This window comes from Capsicum annuum, chromosome 1 (assembly GCF_002878395.1).
Source record: "Capsicum annuum cultivar UCD-10X-F1 chromosome 1, UCD10Xv1.1, whole genome shotgun sequence".
Lineage (NCBI taxonomy): Eukaryota > Viridiplantae > Streptophyta > Magnoliopsida > Solanales > Solanaceae > Capsicum > Capsicum annuum.
In genome coordinates, this window is record NC_061111.1 from 170,562,109 (window position 1) to 170,585,126 (window position 23,018).

The 23,018-nt window shown below is 34.7% G+C and overlaps 1 pseudogene; it reads right to left on the reverse strand.

The window, feature by feature from the left end:
* Window positions 1-1,120: 1,120 nt before the first annotated feature.
* LOC107859390 overlaps window positions 1,121-23,018 on the reverse strand; it is a 109,342-nt pseudogene continuing 87,444 nt past the window's right edge.

A 23,018-nucleotide genomic window follows, 5' to 3' on the forward strand; every position in this document is an offset into this window, starting at 1 on the left:
TTCCCGATAATCTCATTCCTAATCCTATCCCCTGTAGTAAGACCACACATCCAACGCAACATCCTTATTTCTGCCACCCTTATTTTTTGTATATGGGAATGCTTAACTGGCCAACACTCCATGCCATACAACATGGCCGGATGGACTGCTACTCTATAGAATTTGCTTTTAAGATTAAGGGGAACTTTCTTATCACACAGCACCCCCGAGGCGAGCCTCCACTTCATCCAACTTACTCTAATACGATTAGTAACATGCTCATCAATCTCACCATTCCCCTGCATCAAAGACCCAAGATACTTAAAACTATCCATCTTACAAACATCTTGGGAGTCTAACCTCACCACCACATCGTCCTCCTTCCTCAAGTTATTAAACTTGCATTCCAAATACTCCGTCTTGGACCTACTCAACCTGAACCCCTTCGACTCAAGGGTTTGCCTCCAAACCTCCAATTTGTCATTCATTTCTCTCCGTGTCTCATCAATCAACACTGCATCATCCGTAAATAGCATGCACCAAGGCACCTCACCTTGAGTACTCCACATCAACGCATCTATCATTAACACAAATAGGAATGGACTAAGAGTCAATCACTAATGCAACCCTGGCTCGACTGGAAAATAGTCCGAATCTTCTCTCGCTATCCTTATCCTGGTCTTCCCTCTACCGTATATGTCCTTAATAACTCTAGTGTACGCCATCGGGACCCCCTTACCTCCAAACACCTCCAAAAAACCTCCCTCAAGACTTTATCATACGCCTTTTCTAGGTTGATGAACACCAAGTGTAAGTCCCCCTTTCTTTCTCTATACTGCTCCACCAATCTCCACACCAAATGGATTGAATCTGTCGTTGAAAGGCCAGGCATAAATCCAAACTAGTTCTATAAAACAGACACAACCTTCCTTAGTCTCCACTCAACCACTCTCTCTTAAATCTTCATAGTGTGACTCAACAGCTTAATATCCCTGTAGTTGTTTCAACTCTGAATGTCACCCTTGTTTTTATAGAGCGGAATCATCATACTGCATCTCCAAGCCTCAGGCATTATCACAGTCTTTAAAATACCATTAAACAAATCCGTCAACTACCTAAGACCTAACCCACCCGCATACTTCTAAAAATCCACCGGAATATCGTCCGGCTCCATCGCCCTACCCCTCCGTATCTTATGAATAGCCTCTTTGACCTCTTCTACCTTAAAACGCCTGCAGTATTTAAAATCACGGCTCTCTTTCGAAGCTCCAGCTCTCCTAGCTCAATGCCTTTATCCCTTTTCTTATTCAAAAGTTTCCAAAAGTAGTTCTACCATCTCTTCTTAATGTGAGCATCCTCCACTAGAACACTACCATCCCCCCTTAATGCACTTTACTTGATCTAGGTCACGAACCTTCTGCTCTCTAACTTTTGCAAGCCTATATAACCTCTTATCCCTTCCTTTCTCCTTTAACCCAGCATACAAATGCTCAAACACTACTGACTTAGCATCCAAAACTGCCAACTTAGCTTCCCTCCTAACTACCTTGTACACCTCCCTATTCAGCCACTTCTCTTCTTCATCTTTACACTCAATCAGCTTAATATACACCCCCTTCTTGATCTCCACTTTCTTCTTCACTTCTTTATTCCACTACCAGTTCCCCTTATACCGACCTGCCTGTCCCCTTGAGACACCCAACACACCTTAGCAGTCTCTGTGATGTAGCTGGCCACCCTATCTCACATAACATCCATATCCTCTCTGCACTTCCACGCTTCCATACCCGCCACCTTTTCCCCTATCTTCAGTGCACTTTCTGGTATCAAGCTACCCCACTTAATTCTAGATTGACCCTCCCCGACCTAACTCTTATTCCTCTTCTTGATAGATAAGTGTATCACTAACATCCTATGCTGGGTTGAGAGGTGCTCGCTCGGAATGAACTTATAGTCCTTTCATAACCCCCTATCCCCCTTCCTAATTAGTAGAAAGTCAATCTGAGTCTTGGTTTTTGCGCTTTAAAAGGTAATCAGGTGATCCTCCTTCTTAGGGAAACTCGAGTTCACAACTACCATCTCAAAGGCCCTCGTAAAATCCAACAGGACCGCTCCTCGCCATTTCTAACACCAAAGCGAAAACCACCATGCATATCATCATAGCCTCCAGGTAGGACCCTAATGTTCCTATTAAAGTTCCCTGCTATGACAATCTTCTCCGCACTAGGCACACTTCTTACCACCTCATCCAAATATTCCTGAAAACTTGCCTTTACCTCCTCTTCCAAGCCTATCTGCAGTGCATAAACACTACATACATACAATAAAAACCCCCCAAAGACCAACTTAATCTTTATCATCCTATCACTGACCCTCTTAACCTCTACTACCTGACCTCTCAGCTCCTCATCCACTAAGATATTGACTCCATTCCGACGTCTATCCCTCTCCGAGTACCAAACTTATACCCATCCATATCCCTAGCCTTAGATCCTACCCACCTAGTCTCCTGAACACACAATATTAACCCCCCTTCTTAAGAATCTTCACCAACTCTACGAACTTACCCTGAAGGGTCCCAATATTCCACGGCCCTACCCATAACCTATCTTCTTTTATCTCTCACCTCTCTCTACCACCCCTCTCCGACCAGCCCTAACACTCGACCTATAACCCTACCCACCCATGCCCTCACCCCCAACCCTCTCGGATATGAACCTATTCCACCATCGATCCCTCTAGCCACTACTCAATACCTAAAACACTAAAAAAAGCCCCAAGATGACAACACGCACAAAAAAACTACCTGACCTAGCAGCTAGAAAACACACCACAAAAATTACCAATAAGCACCGCAGCCAGTCCACAATGTACTAATAGAAAGCCGAAACTAAGAACAGGCAGAGACAATAAACAAGCTATAAGAAATAGATAGGAGACAAACAAAAAACCAGAAACAAAAGCAAAAATAAGGACAAATAAGACGAAAACAAGCAACAAACTAAACAAACTAAACAACAAAATAAACAAAAAAGTTCAATGAAACCAAAACTGAAAAGAAGTGGCTAAATATTAAAGTAAAGATGCCACCGATATGCCTGCCTGCTCTTGGTTAAGATGATATCTATGTTGGAATTAGCTACCGGAGTGTTATCGAAATTCCACCAGCGAGTCTGGTTCTTGTTAGAATCTGGTCGCCGACGTCTTCGTACCTACTTACTTTGATCGGTGCTACCCCCTTACACTTCACCGTAGCTGAGGAGTCGAGTTGATGGAAGCCCTAGTCCTACCAGTAATAGTAGTAACGGGGAGAGAAAGGAAAATAGGGGGGAGAGAAAGGGGATAAAGAGATTTGGGGAGAGAAAACAAAGAGAGGAGAGTACCCGTACCTATTTCTGATGTGCCTACACCGTCTCTGGTGTTGACCGAATGGTGGTGGTTAGTGAACATTAGGGCTAGTAGGGACGTGAACGTTGGAGAGGGTTAGAGAATGTTTCATAGAAATAAGAATCCACTCTCTTAAAACATCCAGTATATCAAGGCAGCCAATAAAGTTTTCCTTTTTTATTTAGGATAAGATTTGTTTCATCTATAAATACTATTATAGGATTATTTTTGCAAGGTTACACAACTATTACATACACTACTTCATATTACACAATTTAAAGCACATTCTTGAAATTGTATGAACATTGTTTTAGGATTTAATCAAAATTGAGATTTTGAGGTTTATTTCTTATTGTAATTTCATAATATGTCTTTATCTATGGATTCTCATTGTGTGTATACGATCATGAGTATCTAAACACCGCAACTAAGATTGTGAGAACCATGATGAATTAGCAAAATGGATTAAGTACAAAGTCAGTCTAGATCGATCTACGTGCCTATATTGTTTTTTTTGGTATGATTACTTTTCAAATGGATGCATACATTAGGAACTCGCTTTTATTCTAATCTTTTTTAGGAAAGAGGTATAGAATAGGAAAAGGGAATAGCAACAGAGATTTGAAGTTATCAACCTTCATCTAATAATTAGAGCCGTAACAAAAATAGTTAATTCGAGATCAAGAACAAGAGTTAGCAATGCAACGCTCTAAGTCCAGAAGGAAGTGAGTGAAATTCATCTACAACAAGGTCAGAAGACGTTTAAATGATACATATCCTATTAGATTTTGCAGGCATCGCATTGGGAGAGTTTGCTAGTACAAATAACTTGTGGAGTTATAAAGTCATAAAGATCATAATCCTAGTGCTCATCTCATATTGATTACAAATCCAACAAATCAACGTTCTTTACTATTGATATTTTATTTCAAACCCCCTCCCCCCTTTATTTTACTTGCTTGCCAATTACCTTGACAAATACTTAATTAACTTTTGTTTTATTTCTTATGGGAACGACCCCCACCTAGTTGGGTTCTACATTTGATCAGTGATCACTTTATACTACTGGAGGTGTAATTTGGGCGACATTAGCAAGTAGTGATGTAGGTTTATTGCATGAAATTGAGAAATTTCTGTCTAATAAATTTAAAACAAAAGATCTTAGTGAGGCGTACTTTATTATAGGTATAGAGATCCATGGGGATCATATTATAAATGTTCTTGGAATATTGCAAAATACATATATTAATACTAAGTAGATTTGGCATGCAATATTGTGCACCAGGAGATACAAATGTGGCAAAAGATGGTAAATTTAGTTTATGCCAATGTCCAAATTCGGACATAAAGAAAAAAAAGATGGCCAATTTCATATGCATCAGAAGTGGAAAGTCTCATGTATGCACAAATTTGTACGCATTCAGATATAGCGTATATAGTAAAAATATTGGGAAAATATTTAAGTAACCCGAGAACAAATTATTGGAAAATTGCAAATGGGTTATGAGATATCATGAACTAAAGATTACATATTCACTTATTAAAGGTCGAATCACGTAGAGATCATAGGGTATTTTGATTCAGATTTTGCTGGATGTCTTGAGAATAAGAGATCCATATTAGGTTATGTTTTTATGTTGGTTAGAGGGCTTGTTTCTTGAAAAAGTATGAAACAAACATTAATAGCTCCTTCTATCATGGAAGTTGAATTTGTGACCTGCTATGACACATCAGATCAAGAAATTAGCAAAGAAATTTTTTCACTTAAATACAAATATTTGGTGGCATAGAAAGACCTTTGAAAAATTATTGTGATAATAGGACTGCTGAGTTATATTCTAAGAACTTCCAAAGTTTGTCTAAGTCAAAAAACATAGACATTTAATTTCTTATTATGAAAGCAAATGTTCAGAGTCATCTTGTGTCAATTGAACATATTAAAACAAAGTTGTTGATTATTGATCCTCTCACAAAAGGTTTGCTGCCTAAAGTATTTTATAGGCATGTGGCTTATATGAGTATTGTCAGATTTGATCACGAGTCATTTTAGTGGGAATTTGTTATTTTAGTCATGCTTTTAGTATGTTAAAATTTATATTCTATACAGATTGAAACTTTATGAAATTTATGAATTTCATGTGTTTATTGATAACTCTGAAAAATAAAGATGTTAATTTTTTACTACATTTTTGCGTAATTGTAAGAAAGTGATTTTGGATTATTAAAGTGTTAAAGTAGGACCAATACAAAATTGGCATGACTTAGATCATTTTACTTGTAATTTTGTATTTGATCTATATCATTAGTAGTACTAATATTTTTGACCATTGATGGGTTTAGTTTCGAATATATATTACAAAAACTGCTTTGATCCTATATTGGTAGTATCGATGGAATAAATTATTTTGAGATATTTAAAATAAGCAAAAATTTGTGCACACTAAAGTTTCATCTACATACGATTATTTAGAAATATATGTGGTCCAAGTGAGAGATTATTAGTAATTTCTATTTGTGGACTCACATAGTAATATATTTTACTTAACTATGCTATCTCTAAAGAAGTTCAATTTATGATCAAATGAAATATTATATATTTGGACCTAAATAGTAAATATCTATTAGTATGAGTTTAATTTGAAATTAAAGGAAATGCATGGACCTTTTCTTAAGTCTGATGAAAACTGTGAGACCCTGTAAAATTTCAACGATTTTATTTTTGACCCTCCTACGTGCACAACGTTAATTTTGACTTGAATTATGATTAGGAATGTTAAAAGGGTGATTTGAGAAAGTTTTGAAATTTTTAAAAGGTGTTCAGGGTTATTTCAGGACCCCAAGGTAGTCAGCCTCTATGATATTGGCGTTCCATGGAGGTTAAGCTCCACGATAAGGGTGTGGTACAGGGGCTACCCTCTGCATGCGGCGTGCCACACTATTATTTTAATTTAATTCAGTTTTTATTTTTTTCACTTGGAGTAAGGGTTTTTTGTTTTTTTCACCCCTTGCATGACTTATAAACATAAAATAACTATTTTTTCAGTTTTTAAAGATTAACACCATTCATTCTCTCTTAAACTCAAAAATCAAGAAAACTCAAGGGTCTTTCAAGAAATCACTATTCGGGTTCCAAACTTCAAATGGTCTTCAATTCCTTGTGTATTTCAGGCATGTTGCTCATCTCTACCTTATAAATTTATATTATGGCATTAATTGACTGGATATTTATGTGATTTAAATTATGAGTTTGAAATTGGGTTGAGGAATTTTGGTTGTTACTGATTGAATTACTTTTCCTATGTTCTAAATTGATTATTCATGCTTTAAACTAATTTTTTTGGGATTGAATTTGTGCATTGTTTAAATGGTTGGAATGAGGGACATGGGTTTTACCAAATTGATGGAATTTTGGCTTGATAATGGCATTAGCCTCTACCCACCTGGTAAACTTGGGTTTGATTGTAGATAATTGCATGGTTTAACTTGTTTTTTAAACCCATTATATTGCATTAAAGGATAAATGGATATAAAAATGGACTTGGATGACCTTGATGGCCATAGTTTGGATTTTAAATGGAACTTGAGAGTCAATTTGATTATACTGATTGATTTAGCATGATTATATTAGCTTGCAAGTATAATGGTATGACGATACCTAGTGGTTAATAACTTAATGAATGACTCCTAGGTTACTGGTTGGCTTATGTGTAAATTGTTTTAATTTGGACTTATAGAAAATTGTGTAGCTCACTTAAAGGTGTAGGTCCCGGGAGGATCAACACTAGAAACCATGTTTGCCGGTGTTCGGGGGTCCACATGACCATGTGCTTTGTGCACACTTTATATATATATATATATATATATATATATATTTGGAGGGCTACGACCTTGGTGTTTTTAGGTTTTCCTTTAGTTTTCCTCAATTGGTGCGGCTAACATGCACTAGGTCCCTTTCAGCTGGGGGAACGGACCTATATAGCCCATGGTGCCTTTAGGACGGGACGAGCTACATAGTTTAGGTTAAATCTTTAAACTCTCATGTTCATGACCTTTGTCCCTATCTCGACATCCTATATATATATATATCTATATGAATGTAGTGTATATGTATGACTAGATTTTGGTAATCACGTTATTTTATTCCTGTCCCCTGAGTTACATGCCAGTGATCGCCCCACTATCTGTCTCTGAACACTGCATTGTTTCATTATGTAGGGTCTGATGGTCTTTTTGTTCCTCATATGCAGTGTTAGGTGATTTGGTACTCTTGTGGATCTATTGTAAAATGGTGAGCTTTTATCTTTTGAAAGGCTTTGTTATGTCATTAGGTTTCTTTTCATATTTTGGAAATTATGGATTTATTTGATCATGGTCGGGGGCTTGTCCCGACATAGTTGATATTCCATTTTAAAAGCTTTTATGGACAAGTGTGGGTTGGATTGTTGGTTTTGACTCTTCGAACTTTTATTTAACTTATTTACCTTTTTATTTCTATCTTAATTGACTTTCACTTTATTATTATCATTGTGCTCTTAAGGTTAGGCTAAGAGGGTGGTCTTCGGACTATGATGGGCTTGAGATACCCACCACGATTAGGCCCTCATTCGGGCCGTGATAGAAACTTATTGAAAAGGTACCTTTTTAACCTAAAAAGGCACTTATGTAGATAATATTTTAAATTGGTTCCTAAGTCACATATGTACTTCTCTTATTTTCTATCCCATCTCTAAAAAGAAACAAAATGGAGAGCAATATCAAGACTTAGAATATAAAATTTACCTTCAATCAAGTCTTGCTATGAATAAAGTTTAGCATTTTATCATTCTTCTAGATTTCAATCTCGATATAAGAATTTATTTGAATGATCTTGAATGAATTTTTTAAAGTTTTTCAACATTTTATAGTAGCTCTACACCCTACCTAAAGTCTATCTTTAAAATCGTTGATATGTGACCATTGTTTAATGATGAAAAAGTTACAATATATCCAAATGTGATTTTTTAATATAATACAACAAGATATAATTTAATACAATAAATTTTGAAACAAGATATAACAACCATTCCAACAGAGTGTAAGATTACAAAAAAATTATTTAAAAGATGACACATGCATCAACTAACATTTACGTAAATTCAACCACATAAAACCATCACAACTTGCTTTCCAATATTGTGACCTGCGAAGACACCAATTAGAGCATTGGGCACACTTTCGAGACCTTCAACTATGTCTTCCATGTATACAATCCTACCAGACTTTATTTGTGGAATTATTATTTCAAACTATTTTGGGTATAGGTGAAAGTGGTCAAAATTGACAAATCATTCCATGCATATTCATTTTGCAATGAGGTTGAGCAAGTTGTGCACTCCTTCAGGATATTTAAGTTTGTTTTGTAATATCATCCCGCACAGAGCAATACGTCTATGGAGTTTAATATTCAAAAGAACTGCATCAAGCATTTTCCCTCCAACATTCTCAAAGTAGATACCAATTCTATTAGAGAAGTACCTAATACAAACCAATGTTAAACGTCTAGTGACTTTTAAGTCTAATAGAACATGGAATGCCTATAAAAACTATGACCATATGTTTGGTGTACTATAAAGGGTAAAATTCAAACTTGACAGATGGTTGAATCGAAGAACAACACTTGGAAAAAGTGATAGATCTTTTGAGAGTCTATAGTGACAGCACTGGAGAAATCAATGTGGAGTAGTCTCATTCATGGAATGTTTAGGATGTTATTAGAAGCTTGTGTTATGACGAGACCATCTAGCTCCAAGTGATGTGGATGCAAAATTAATAGATTTTATGAAAATATGTTTTGAGGATCTTGTCTTCTATATGTAGCTATAATTAATAGGACCTTATTTTCATGTGCAAAGACATCTGAATTTCATTCTAACACTAGCATTGTACTAAGATCACAAAGTTGTCAAGTTCTTACATTCTTAGTATTTTGATAATATTTTTCGATGACCTTGTCAGTCAACTACCTCAGAGCCCAGGGCAATTCTACCTTATTATATTTAGATTCATATTATTCAGTTACTTGTCTATTATTTAATTCTTACAAATTAGTTCATTACAAATTTTGTTATCTAATTAATCTAATTCACGTGCCCTTAAACCACATGTACAATTCAATTGCCCATTCTAAGGGTAACTATGAACAATTTGATTTCATTGGTTACTCCTGTAGCTAGTCAAATTGGCAATGGAAACTAAAATTTAGTTAAAGGAATAAGTGAAACACCCCCTTGGAAATTTTTTGAGCTTTAAGCTCACTGTCCTATTGACGACTTAGCCATATGAGTTGTATGGTGTTCTTAGGGGTCCGGTGACCCTAGTCATTAGGTAACCAGTGAATAGTGGTTGGGTTTTTCAATCTTGGTAATGACTTGGTGGTATGAGTAGTTAGGGTTGGTGACAAGTTGTTAGGATGATCCTTAACCAAATAAAAAACTTAGTGACTTGACATGGCTCTGAGTACAAGTGTCTCACTAAGAGCTATGAGGATAGGTTATGAGTGGGAGGTTTAAGTCCTATATTGTCCAGTGTCCAATTCCCTTGGGTTCTATCTTAGAAATAAATGGATAATATGAGTCGTATAGTCTGGTAACGAGTGGGGTCATGGAGTCGTAAGGTGGACAGTGTATGGGTGTCCAACTTACTGTCTTGGTGACAACTCCAGGGTACGAGTCATCTGTTGTGGTCATGAGTCACGGGGTCTGACTCATAACCACCTGCGACATTCTTACAGTTGTAAGCTGGGGACACTTTGGACATTTCTCACTTAAAACTCTCAAGACCCCACATCCCTGTAACACCTTTTGGTCATTAATTCCATACTTTACAAGATTAAACATCCTCTTTGTTCTCTTAAAATCCTCTCAAGCAAAATTGTCTAGGGTTTCTCTTAAGTAGTTATCTAAGGGATTAAGGATCAATTTCTCACCGTGAATCTTTGTAATTCTGGCATATGACTTTTTCCTTATTTTTATTTTACTAAAGACATATGTTTTAATGTATGATTTTCATGGTGTTGTTATGTTTTTGAAATAAAGGTTGGGGTTTTTTGTTGTTCATGGATGAATACTGTTTCTCATGGTTTAATTATGGGTTTCCTTGTTTTTAATTATGGTTTTGCACATGTGGATGCATGGGAATGGTAATTTAATTGAGAGGTCATGGTTGATCCCCAAATTGGATGATTTTGGCTTTGATAATGGCATTCCCTCAACCTGTTTGTGAAATTGTCAAAGAGAATGATTTTGTCACATACTTTAACTATTCTTGGAACTCTTGCATTGTATGAATTGGTTTTGGTTGGTTTCATATGATTTTGGAAAGGCCTTGGTGGCCATGGTTTGATCATAAGTGGTTTTGGTTCAATTAGAAATGGTGGATTCTAATTTGGTTTAATGGTATATATGGCATAAGGTAATAGACTTGCAAGCTCTAATTATGGTATGACGATACCAATGGTTAATGCCTAATCAAAAGACTCCTTTGTAAATGGTTAGGGATGTGTAAATGATTTAACATAAGCTTAAAGGGGGTTGAGTAGCAAAGCCGTGGAGGACCAACACTGGAAACTCACATTTGCTGATGTGAGGGTGATCTTGGTGACCGTGTGCATGATGTCACACTTATATTTTGGTGGATGTACTAGTCATCCTAGGTTTCTTTCTCCGGCCCTGTGGCTAACATGCACTGGAGCCCTTTCAGCTGGAAAAACTGAACCCATATAGCCCGTGGGTAGTTTAGGACGGTAAAGCTACATAACCCAGGTTAAGGATTTAAATACATGCTAATCCTTTTTACCTATTCCACCATGACATATATGTATATATGTGATTGCATATGGTTATTTGATTTGGTTTTGAATGATGGAATTATTTTACCTTTATCCCTGAGTTACATGCTAGCATTCACTCCGCTAACTATCTTCGGGCATTGTATCTCCATGCTATGCAGGAACCGTCCATACTACTATTCCTCATGCTCAGTGACTTGGATTCGGGTACAGCTTTGAGTTAGATTGAAGTGGTTAGCTTCCATACTCTGGAAGACTCCATATCATGCTATGGTCTTCTTTCCGTTATTGTTGTTTCTTTAATTTTGGTTTTGGCTATGGTCGGGGGCTTATCATGATAGGATGTTCTTTGATTCTGGTTAGAGATTTTATCGGTCTACTATGGGCATGGGTAGTATCTGTATTAGTGTTAGCACTGGTATTGGTATTGGTTATGAATATAGACTTTCTTTACTATCTTTTGTTTACTACTATTTTATCTTGATATATGTTCAAAATTCATCCGACATGGGGTGAAGGGCGGTTAACGGTGAGGTATTGGGGTGGTCTCCAGTCTTGGTTGGACTTTAGATGCCCAACACGACTAGGCCCTGGTTTGGGTCGTCTCAATAAGTAACCATTCTATGAAAATATCCATGATTCTTCTAAGTAGTGTTTTCTAGTATAAAATAAGATTACTAACCTCTTCCAAGCTGCATTTAAATCCTTCTCCACTTTGTAGTTAAAAGCTTCGTCAAAATGAAACTTGCTCTTCAAAACATCAACCTTTTAATAATGAATAAAAAGAGATAGATTTTGCTCAATGACAACAAAGCTAAACATTATTATTCTCTCTCTCCCAATGGCAGAGAGTTCGATTAAGATCATAAGCACAATCGGTTACTAATTAAACTCTACTAAAAAAATTACTATTTTCTCATTTAATTTCCCACTAAAATATGTTTAGTGGTTATTTCCACATATATTTTAATTGAATATGATCAGTAGGAAAAGAAAAAATAATTGTGTTTTCATATGAAAAATTTAGGAATCTTTTCTGCGTTTCAATGAGAATCCATTTTCTGCCATATATTTTTCAATGAGCTAGTTTGGTGGAAATGAATGGAAATTCATGTCTTATACCACAAATTTTCCATTGATTTACGGTGGACAAACTTAAGTTTCTAGTAGTGAGATTCAACATAGGAGATATTAGTATCCTGATGGAACTTACCTTTTCATTGCTCCCAGAACTACCAACAACATAGCAACCTAACGTCTTTGCAAATTGACCAACAAGTTTACCAATTGCTCCAAAAACAGCTGAAACAAAGTCTATTTCTCCTTTCTTTAGGGAGCAAATTTCATAAAAACCAACATAAACTGTCAGCCCAGGAAAACCTATAAATAATTGAGTGAAATTAATTAGCTTTGTTTTACCCCCTTTACATGAAGGGAAGGGGATCTGTTATTGAGTATTACAGTGTATGTATTCTAGTTAGTAGAGTTAATTAGCATAGTTAGTTGAAATAGTTTCACTACCACTTCTTGTACAACTATTCTACAGATGGCATCCTAGCTGGAACAAGTTAGTTAGTAGGGAGGTTAAGCCTCCATTAGATATTTTTTGCTCATTTCCTCTGTATATATACATCTTGATACAATACAACAAAGATAATCTTTGTATTCCTATAGTTTGACAGTTACTCTTTTCTTTCTCATTATCAATGAAGATCTATTATTGAGTATTACAGTGAATGTATTATACTTAGTAGAGTTAATTAGCATAGTTAGTTGAAATAGTTTCACAACCACTTACTGTACAACTATTCTACAGCTGGCATCTTAGCTGGAACAAGTTGGTTAGTGGGGAGGTTAAACCTCCATTAGATATATTTTGCTCATTTCCTCTGTATATATACATCTTGATGCAATACAACAAAGATAAGCTTTGCCTTCCTATAGTTTGATAGTTACTCTTTTCTTTCTTATTCTCAAAGATGTTAGTTTCCATACTCATAGATTCTATTACCGTACAAGCTTGAGCATTAAGCTCAATGATTTTTTACATCTTGACAAGGTATTAGACCATGATAGGTTCTGAATTCTGAGTTCATTGTTTTGTCCTCTTTTCTTTATTGAATTTTGTAATTTTAAGTTTGTTGTTTTGCCCTTTTTTCCTTGTTGAATTTCATTCTTAATAGTTGAACTATGGCATTTACTAAAACTTCTGGCTAATTGAGTGATTCTACCTCTACTATTGATCCCAATATCCCCTTGTATATGCACCCATCTGATAATTCCGGTATGATGCTGGTACCGGTAAAGTTCACTAAGGTTGGGTACCATTCCTGGAGAAGAAGTATTTTGAGATCATTATCCATAAAGAACAAATTATGTTTTATTAATGGTGAATATATGAAGCCCAATCCTGATCATCCCACATTTAGGCAATAGGAAAGGTATGATGATATTGTGACATAGTGGATTCTAAATTCATTGTCAAAAGAGATCGTATATAGTGTAGAATATGTTGTGGATTTAGTTGAGCTTTAGAGGGAGTTGGAAGATAGACATAAGCAGATCAATAATGCAAAACTATACCAGATTCAAAAGGAGATTAATGATTTATCTCAAGGATCACTCGCTATTACTATAATACATACACTGTAATATTCAATATCTATCACATAATCTTCAGCTTTAATCATATATAATTCTATAAAAGTATGAAAGTCTATTTTTCACCTTTTCAAAACTTCTTATTCATCCCTTTCATGAACTAATAAAGGAAATAATTTATTCTACCTTTATACTATTTAACGAAGTAGGTGTCTATGCCAAACCCCCATTTACCACATGAGGTGAATCCTGGGTAGGTTTATCTTACAAAAATACAACTTTTTTAGATGAAGTACAATTAAATAACTTGCTTCACAACATGATCATACAACTCACCTTCTCAGCATTCTAGTGTTGACCTTTCTTGTTGACTCACCAAGTCTATACATGAGATTAAGTTAATAGCACATGAATTATTTACAAGCGTAAACATGTAAAAGCATGATAAAAATGAGAAAACAAAAAAGAAACACAATAAAATCATGTATGCTATTTTATGTAATAAGTACTTGAATACGTTGTATATCCCTCTTAACCTTTGCATTAGGTAGATAATCAAAACTCAGACTAAACAAAATTTTCAATTCCAATGGCTTAAAGGTGCTTATTTTTAGTTGATTAAAATCGAAATCTAAAATACACAAAAGGTGAAACTCAATTTCATGCTCATAACTCACCAAGGATTTCTTTACAGTAGGAAAGAAGGACATCCTTGTCATGAATTTAAAACAAATTTTGAGTAGTTGTTACAATACTTTACTCCTCCCATCCAGTCATTCCTCAAAATAACTCACCTTTCTGGAAGATTGAATTACCAAAATCCGAAACTATAGCCACTCTATATTCTGTAATAGGCTACATAACAAAAAAGAAAAGATATGTTGAGTTATCTATTAAACAAATAACTTCCCTAACTACACACATTTTTGAGTTAGTATATATTGATCTATGGGGACTATACCATACACCTACATATGATCACTTCATATATTTTATTACAATTGTAGATGATTTTAGTAGATCCACTTGGACTCACCTTTTTAGCTCAAAGAGTAGTGCTTTACAAGTTCTAAAGGCCTTCATAGCTATGGTAGACACCCAGTTTCAAACCTCTATTAAGTTCTTTGGATCATACAATGGTCTTGAATTTGTTAACACAATATCAACTAATTTTTTTCATACCAAAGCTATACTTCAATAGAAAACCTGTTCCTATATACTACAAAAATATGGTGTGGTGGAAAGGAAGCACAAATGCTTACTTGAGACTGCCAGAGCCCTTGTGTTTAAATCCAAACTACCCTTAAAGTACTGGGGAGAATGTGTATTTTGTGTCACATATATTGTAAATAGGGTACCATCTATTATATTGAAAAAATAAATTTCCTTATGAGATTATTTATAACAAAAAACCCCTTTATTCTCATGTGAGAAGTTTTGGATGCCTATGGTACCCTACTCTCCCTATACCTCTCAGGTCAAAATTTGAGCCCAAGACCACTCCACATAGTTTTGTTAGTTACCCTTTTGGATCTAAAGGATACAATATCCTAAATTTATCCACAAAGAAGATATCCGTTTCTAGGGATGTTATTTTCTATGAGAATGTTTTTCCTTTTAACTCTTCTGCTAGTTCCGTTCTACCTTCTTCTCTACTATATTTCATTCCCTTCATTGATGCTTAATATCATACTATCATTCCTGGAACACATAACACTTCAACTAATATAGAAGGACCTGATGTTACATATAATTTCCCAATTGATTCTGTATCTCATTCACCTTCTTCAGACACTACTTCTTTATAAATGTCACCTATTTTTCATATTCTTTGTATTACTTATCATACTAAACCTAGGAGATCTACCAGAAGGATCCAAACTCCAAGTCATATGACTTATTATGTTCATTCCATTTGAAATCTCAAATCACTTATTTGTCAGTCTTTACACACAAATTCAACAAATACTAACTCTCTTAAATCTCTTTTTACTCACCACCACTACTTAGCCCATCAGGCTCTAGTTCCTGACAGTCAAGATTTTATTAGAAATGTTTGCATTAATATGGAGCCAAATTCATATAAGAAGGTAGCTATAGACCTTGTATGACAATTATCCATGAAATAAGAGTTTGATGTATTGCACTCCAATCATACTTGGGATTTTGTTCCATTACCCCATGGGAAGAAGGTCATTGGTTGTAGATGGGTGTACACGATTAAACATAAAATAGATGATGGGAGCATTAAGAGACTAAAAGCTAGACTTTTCTCAAGGGATACACCCAACAAACAGGTATTGACTACATTGAAACATTCTCTTCTGTGGTCAAGATGACCATAGTCAGAGCTATACTTATTACAATAATCAAACAAGAGTGGACAATGTACCAGTTAGGTGTTAATAATGCATTTCTCCATGGAGATTTTCATGAGGAAGTATACATGGAAGTGTCACCTGGACTTACAGTTGTTAGTCCTAATCTAGCGTGTAAGTTAAATAAGTCCCTATATGGCCTAAAATAGGCTAGTAGGTAGTGGTATGATAAACTCACTGAGGTTTTATATTCTAGAGGATATACACACTCCATGTATGACTACTCATTGTTTTATAGAAAGGCAGAAAACTCAACAATCAATATAGTTGTATATGTTGATGATGTAGTTATAATTGCGATCGATACTATTGAGATTGGAAATTTAAAAGATTATCTACATGATAGGTACAAGATCAATGATCTAGGATCTAGGCCTACTTTATTATTTCCTGGGCATAGAGGTATTGCATACCGATGCAGGTATTGTGATTTCTCAGAGAAAATTTATGCTTGACATGCTGAAGAAATATGATATTCTGAATCTCAGCCCCCTAACTTTACCTCTTAATCCTAATGTTAAACTAAAGGCTCATAAGGGACCTTCACTTAGTGACAATACTTAATATAGAAAATAAGTAGACAAGCTAAATATTCTAACCAATAAAAGACTGGATATTGCTTTTAGTGTACAACACTTGAGCCAATTCATGTAAGATCCAAGAGAGCCCTACCTACAGGCTGCTTTTCATTTGCTTAACATCTGCTTAGGTACATAAAGTCTGATTCTACTTTGGGATTTCTTTGGTCAAAGTATGCAAATTTTACTATTAAAGGATATTGTTGAAACACCCTAAACCTTGGACCTTGCAAAAAAATTCTTGAGTTGAACATTATGGACAAGGTACGATTTGGGCATACGACTCGTATGCTATGGTACGACTGGGTATCCCCTCTCTTATATATTAGTCAGTGTATTTGGGTAGGTTTCTATCCAAGATATGACAAAGCATCACACTGATCATATGGTAGGATACGAGATGTATGATGTAATGTTGTATAATAGCCAAGTTTAGTCTAATTGAATCTATCAAAGGTATAGATTATGGGTACTTCTCATACCTTGGGGTATGAGTTAACCCTAGGTAGTCATATGATAATTATTATAGGGGATCAAGGTGAGGTATAGGGTATGAGTAAGGGTACCACTCATACCCTAGGGTACATTTTAGGAGCTGGGTCGTACTCTTCTGTGTGTAATTTTATCTTTTAAGTTGAGGGTGGTTTGGACATTTCTCATCCCAAAACCCTTATGCCCCCACATTATATATCGTGTTGTGTCCTCTCATAATACTCATTAAAGGATCAAAACATCCTTAAAACCCTCTCTAACTCTCTCTTGAAGATTAGAGGCTAGGGTTTTAAGAGGTGTTCATCTAGAGGCTAAAGGGGTCAAGTTCTTTCTGTGAATCATCTTGATTAAGGCAAGTTAATTCTCCCTCATTGTTTGTTCCCACTAAAGGTATGTTTTAATGTTCTTCAAATATAAATTGTGGATCATGAATAGTGGTTTTAAAAACCAATGCTGAAGGTTTGGATACATATTGATGAGTATTGTTTACTAGTGGCTTAAACTATATTTTCATATATTTTTGGTGATGGTTTGCATATGTGGGTGCTTTTTCATTTTGGTTTAACAAATGGGTCAGGGGTAACCCTAAACTTGATGGTTTATGCTTTGGTTTTGGTCTTGGTAAAGGTATGCCCTCAAAAAAGTTGATAAAATTTCTATGAGAACATTTTACTCTATTATTGAACTTTCATTGAAGATATTACATGGTATGGCTTGGTAATGGAACCTTAGATTGGTTTGGATGGTTATTGCATGGGTTTAAATGGTTTTGTATTGGTTTGAATAGTTTTGAATGGCTAAAATAGTTTGAATGGTTAAAATAGTTTTGAACGGTATGCATGGTTTGGAATGGTTAATTGGTAAGGCCTTGGTGGCTATGAAATTGATTTGAATGACGACCTTGCAGGGTACACGAGAATCCCCAAGTGAATACAAAATAAAAATAGTTTGAATGATGAATGTCTTATGGGGTAAAAGGGAATCCCCCAAGCAAAGATTAATAATAATATACTTGTAGGGTACACGAGAATACCCCAAGTAAGCCTAATAATGATGTACTTGCAGAGTACATTGGAGTCCCCCAAGTAAACTTAATGATGTAAACTATGGGGTACATAGAAATCCTCTAAGGTTGGCTAAAGACATTTCTTGCAAGCTCTAGTCGGTATGACGATACTACTAATGATAGCCTTGGTTAATAATAAATAGAATGATGGTTTGGTTGTGTGGTAATGATTTTAATTGGGCAATAATGGCAGGGTGTGATTACTAACTGTGAAGATGTGAGTCCAATGGATGAACACTGGAAACTCATGTTTGCTGACACGAGGATTGGGCATGGCGACCCTATACTTTAGGGGTACACGGGAATTCGCTAACACTTGTATATATGTATCATGGAGAGCGAAGGGTACACGGGAATTGCCTACTCCTATGGTATCTCTGGTTCATGCGGCTACACATATTGGGGCCTGTCTGAGAGGTGACACTGGACCCATATAGCCTCTGGGTGGATTATGATGGTTATACTACACATACCTATTAAATGCATGATAAACCCAGTTTCTTTTCCCGGTATGGATATATATATATATGTATGTATGTATGGTTATGAATACATATGGTTGGTTTACAAGGTCTAAATGTTGGCATTACTTTTCCTTATCCTGAGTACTTGCAAACATTCATTCGCTAATCCATCTTTGGGCCGCTGTATCCTCACGCGGTGTAGGAATCGGTCATTCAAGTCCTCCTATTCATTGATCAAATTCGAGAACAATCGATGTTGGATTAAAGTTGTGAGCTTCCATAGTTTGGAAGACATCCATTTCATGTCATGGATTACCTTACTAACTTTTGTCTTTCTATAGACTTTGGTTTTTGGCTATGGTCGGGGGCATTCTCGACTAGATACTCTTTGGTTTAGTTTAGAGGCTTTGTATGGACAACTGTGGACTTGGGTATGGAAAATCTTTATGATTTATATATTACATATGTTGAGTTATCGTGTTTGGTTTGGTTGGTTGGTTATTGGATGGATCAACTTGGTTGGGTTGGCCTTGGATATAGACTTATCCCAAAGTCATTACCTTATTGAATACACTATTTTATTATATGTTTGGAATTCATCCGATGCAGGATATATGTTGGTTGGTTGGACTGGGTTATGGAGGTGCTCTCCGATCTCGACTGGACTTGAGATGCCCATTACAACAAGGCGCCAGTTTGGGTCGTGTCAAGTTGGTACTAGAGCCTAGTTTTCGGTGTCATAGAGTGTCCATAAAGTTGTATTAAGTAGAGTCTTGCTCATGGGTGTGTTGTGCACCAAACTTATAATCAGGAGGCTACAAGGAATTTAAGAATGTTTTACTTTCTTATTGTTCTATTTTTGGGCTATGGAGTCTAAGGTCTTGAACTCTTCCCTAAATCTTCTTTGGTTCACCTTTTCAGATCATATCCTCTCAATAATCTAAAGTTAATGGAAACTCACCTGTCTTACTTGAGGACGACATAGATAGATATCTTCCAACTCATGGGGCACAAACCCGATCAAAGGTCATAGTTTTTGATTTTCCCCGTGGAGTTCCACCGGTCTCTATTAACCCTACTTCGAAAGGTGGGACTCATGCTTAGTTATCTGAAGGAGAGGTTACCAATGCTGAGTTTTGACATTCTATTCTTTTCTTGATTAAGATAATGAACACTCTATCATGCCAGTCCCGTTCTATTGGTACGAGGGAGAATAAGGCAAGGTCGGGAATAGGCAGAGTAAGAGATCTCAGTTTTCTGAACAAAGGGGAGGCCAACAGTATTGTGGTAAGTTATAATACCTCAAAAATCCAAACTTATGTTAAAACCATATTTCAAGCTCATGCAAAGTACCTTATAATTCTTTGGTGGTTTTATGAGTGATTTTGATGTATCTTACTGCCTCAAATAACTCCCAACTATTAGGTGAATCAAAATATCCCTTGCCGATTTAATTTTTGAGAAGTATGTTGCTATAGTCAACTTCAAATGAGCATATTTTTTTTTTCTACTGAGAATTTTTCTAGCTTAAGACCCATCAAACTGTAGGAAATTTAATTATCTTTCCAACGATACCAATTTTTCCTAAATTCGATGCTCGAGTGAGAAGTTATGGCACTTTTAGTGGAAAATAGTAGTCTAATGCAATAAGGCCGCGTCATGGTGCTGACCAAAACCACGTTTGTCCTTTTCCAATGGAGTACTGCGATAATGCTGCGTCGCAGCAAGGGTTAAATTCACGTTAAATGAGGCACCGCGATGGCGCCGTGTCGTGCTAAGGTTCTAGTTCAGAATTGTCCTTTTTCCAGTAGCTCAACGCGATTTCACCGCGTCACGCCACTGGGTAAATTTGGGATGGTCCCTTTTTCAGTGGCCTGATGCGATTTCACCGCGTCATGCCTGGTGTTAAAATCGGGATTCCTAGTTTCGTGATTTAATTTTCAGGGACCGTTTGGTCTTTTTCCAATGCCCTAAACTCACCCAAAATACGGAATTAAAACCCTAAAGTGGCATTATGTGCCCCATTACTCATAGTTTCTCTCGAAGAAGCTAATCTTCTCTCGAGAACAAACCTTAACCTTCAAGATCTAAGCTCAATTCTAAAAAAAAAAACCTTAAGAACTCCCATGAATTGATCAACCCAGGTATGTTAAATCAATTGTAAAAAAATCAGAAAAACCGACCACGAAAAACCAACCACATGTGGTTGGTTTTTTAATTTTTTTTTTAAATTTATTTTTTTTAAAAGCAACCACATGTGGTCGCTTTTATATTTTAAAATTTCAAAATAATCATTTCAATAATTTTTATATTAATTATTATTTCTTTTACAAATAAAAATTAAAAAAAATAACAAAACCGACCACTTGTGGTCGGTTTTCTTTACAAAAATATAATTAAAAAATATTTTAAAAATTGACCACTTGTGGTCATTTTTTTAATTAAAAAAAAGAAAAAATATTAATTTTAAAAAACTAACCACTTGTGGTCGGTTTTATTTAAAAATATAATTAAAAACTATTTTCAAAAATCGACCACATGGTCGGTTTTTAATTTAAAAAAAAAGAAAAGAAAATAATTTAAAAAACCAACTACTTGTGGTTGATTTTATTTAAAAAATATAATTAAAATATATTTTTAAAAAGCGACCACATGTGGTTGGTTTTTAATTTAAAAAACAAAAATCATTTAAAAAAATCGACCACTTGTGGTCGATTTTATTAGAAAAATAATTAAAATGTATTTTTAAAAAGAGACAGATTGTGGTCGATTTTATTTTAAAAATTAAATTTAAAATATTTTATAAATGAGACCACAAGTGGCCGATTTTGAAATTAAAAAAATAAAAAAGAAAATAATTTTTAAAAACCGACCACTTGTGATTGCTTTTGTATTAAAAAAATAAAATATTTTAAAAAAGAGTCCACTTGTGGTCGATTTTTATTAAAAAATTATTAAATGTAAAATCAAACATATAATTTTCACGTATTTGATAACCAATATAATAGTAATAAAAATATATCAAACTTAGATTTTATAAAAAAATTATACTAACAAATATTTTAAATAAAATAAATAAATTACGTTAATCATAATCTTTATCTTTTACTTATGTTTCAATATATAAAATAAATATTTTCCTTTGTTCATACGTTAAATGACGTTAAACATAATCTTTGTATAATGAATATGTCTATATCATACAGTTGAGGTAATGATATTATATGCTACTATTTTAGTTATAATAATGTAACGTACATATATAGCTGATAATTCATCAGAATATAATGAATATGTTCTATTATGAGGTAATATACTTGCGGATGTGATGTATATAGTACGTATTCAAGGGTTGATATATATATTTATATATATAGATGATGTAGCGATCGATCGATGAACGATGTAGTAAAAAACTAGTAGAATCTATCCAAACATATTGAATACCTTGATTTAAAATGATAGAAGTAATAATATACTGTACGTTGAAGTTATATTAATTTAAGCTAATCAAATTAATCGATAACTCATCAAAGTATGTATATGAAATACGTCGCATTATATTACGGAATAATATACTCGTGTATGTATGTGATGTATATAGTACGCATTAGAACTTGATATAGTCGACAGTGTGTATATGTGTGTATGTATGGGTATATATATAGTATATATACATATTATGTAGCAAAGGTATAATCACATAAGATAAACTAACCAATAATTCATCTGAGTATATTTGAAATATGTTATATTTTATTATGGGGTAGTAAAATCGTGTATGTGATGTATATAATATGTATTCAAGAGTTGATATATATATATATATAATGTAGAGATTGATCGATGAACGATATAGTAAAAAACTAGTAGAATCTATCCAAACATATTGAATACCTTGATTTGAAATGATAGAAGTAATAATATATTGTACATTGAAGTTATATTAATGTAAGCTAATCAAATTAATCGATAGCTCATCAAAGTATGTATATGAAATACATCGCATTATATTACGAGGTAATATACTCATGTACCTATGTGATGTATATAGTACGTGTTGACACCCAATTTTGACCTCCCGATGCTCTCTTAGGCTGTTATTTTTGTCAAAATTATTTAACCTTTAATATTAATATTTTTACGCATTATTTTGGTATCAAATAATTTTCGACAAGCCATATTCATGATTTAAGAAATGTACAAATTATTTTATTATTTTTCATTATCATTTTTTTATAATTTATT